Source organism: Rhagoletis pomonella, unplaced genomic scaffold (genome assembly GCF_013731165.1).
Source record: "Rhagoletis pomonella isolate Grant_MI unplaced genomic scaffold, Rhpom_1.0 Rhpom_scaffold_00006, whole genome shotgun sequence".
Classification (NCBI taxonomy): Eukaryota; Metazoa; Arthropoda; class Insecta; order Diptera; family Tephritidae; genus Rhagoletis; species Rhagoletis pomonella.
Genome location: NW_023458560.1, coordinates 55,742,501 through 55,744,552, shown reverse-complemented (window position 1 = coordinate 55,744,552; position 2,052 = coordinate 55,742,501). Strand labels below are relative to the sequence as shown.

The following is a 2,052-nucleotide window of genomic DNA, read 5'->3' as shown; positions in this document are numbered from 1 at the left end:
ATAAACACTTTTCAGTAGTAGTTTTACATGCACTTTTTAGAGTGTATTTACTTAAAAATGAGCCGTATCAGGGAAAACGGGCAGACGCTACATGCTGGCTAAGGAGCTGGAAAGGAAGGTACGGATCCTCTCATCCTATCTTTTAAGAGTGGTTATGGTGATCGCCTCAAGTGTAACTTATACATCTCTTGCTGTTTATTCAAATCCGCCGGTTACCACAAAGCTGGCCCCAATCACGTTCAGGGAAAAATTTTTGGTTATTTTATTTTTCTATTTTTTTAATATTTGTAATTTAAACGTCTCCTGGAGTGACTTGACAGTGGTTTGTTTGTAATAGTTCACAAATACCCAGCCAGCAAAATCATCGTAAACAAGCTCGTAATTGGATATTTTCTCGAAGAAAAGCCGGATTAAAAATCGTTTATGATAGCCGTTTACGACTCTTTTTCGAGCACTTTTTCGCTTTAATTGTGCATCGCCTACGAACAGTCGTAAACAGTTCGAAAAAGCATTCGCATGCGAATATTTTTACGTCCGTTTTTTAATTGTAAACGAGTCTCGTAAACGATTAATTTACGTTAAAAAAGCGTTTTTCTACACTGCTTTATCTACTGTTTTTGAATGCTAAAAATAAAGGCAATTAATTAATTCAAATTATTGTAGTTCTTTTATTGAATGGAATTATAATTAATAAATATTTATAGTGCCGGATCAAAGTATTGGCACAGAGAATTTTTCGCAATGTAAGCAAAGTTTGTTACTTGAATTTCTTTTCGCACATGTTTTTTTTTTTTAATATAGTTAGTATGAAGACCTACTTTCAAATCAGATTTTTGAGAAAAATTGAGGGTGTGCAGTTTTATATCCCATTATATTTTAGTATAACATAGTGCAAGCTTGAAGTTTCCAGAAAACCGCGTTGATTTTTGGCAATTTTTTCACGCAGTTTCTTCCATGCAAATTATGTGCGACATTTTTTTTTGTATGGAAGAAACTGCGTATAAGAAATTGTCAAAAAACAAAGAGGTTTTCTAGCTATTCAAGGGTGCACTTTATTATACTAAAATTAAATGGGCTATAAAACTGCATACTTAAAATTTTTCTAAAAAATCTGATTTGAAAGTAGAACTTCATACTAACTATATTTTTATAACAAACAATTAGAGAAGAAATCAGAATAAAAAAACTTTGCATTCATGGCGAAAAATTCTCTGTGCCAATATTTTTTCCCGGTACTGTATATGTGAAGATATTTTCAGATAAATAAATATTAACAAACTATCTATTAACAAATTAACAATTAAATAAGAGGGGTTTAATATATTATATATTATATTATAAAGTTGCTGAATTTATTTTTTATCTTTTTTGCCGATAGGCTGTCGTGTGCATATTGGAAGTGCTTCTTTGAAACGGAAATAAAAACTTCTTCGTGGGAGTTAAATTTTTGACGAAAAGCACCTAAGAAAATAAAGTGAAAGATTAAACTCCATTGGAAACCGGAAAATTTAATTAAGTAAAAAGTGGTAATAAATAATATTATGATCCGTACTTCTTATTGCCGCAGTCGATGCCTAACCAATAGCGCTGCTTTTGGTACCAGTTCCCTTCCACGAGAAAAGTTTTGCTACCTCATCTGTAATAATTTTTTTTAATGAATCATTTATTGACGCTAGTACGGATAAGGCTTCGGATTTCGCACGCCTTGTTAATTGAGAAGCCATATTATAATAAAACATTAAGTTCAATAACTGCAAAGACCTAATAAACTAGCAAATTAAAAAAATAAATAACTATAAACTTACGAGATAGGGGAATTAAACGTTTAAATCCTTTAGTGTTACTCCGCGCAGCCTGTGAAAGAATTGTAAAACTCGTTAAATTAATTTGTATTTTTGAATCACATATGTAGTAGCTACTTACAAGAAGTTTAATTATAAAAGAAAGTGGTAGATCGTCCTTGGCGTTTGCACCAGTCTGCCAATAAATCACATACTTAATAATTTTCTTAAATTGAATATTTAACAAACTACTTATAAAATATTGTGATTG

General features: G+C 31.2%; 1 long non-coding RNA gene across 1 annotated transcript; it reads right to left on the bottom strand.

Annotated features, from left to right (window-relative positions):
* Nucleotides 1-1,437: 1,437 nt before the first annotated feature.
* On the bottom strand, nucleotides 1,438-1,845 carry LOC118740978. Its single transcript, XR_004993208.1, has 3 exons — nucleotides 1,806-1,845; nucleotides 1,553-1,636; nucleotides 1,438-1,461 (listed from the first exon to the last, which is right to left on the bottom strand). It is a non-coding gene; the product is annotated as an uncharacterized LOC118740978 (long non-coding RNA).
* Nucleotides 1,846-2,052: the final 207 nt, after the last annotated feature.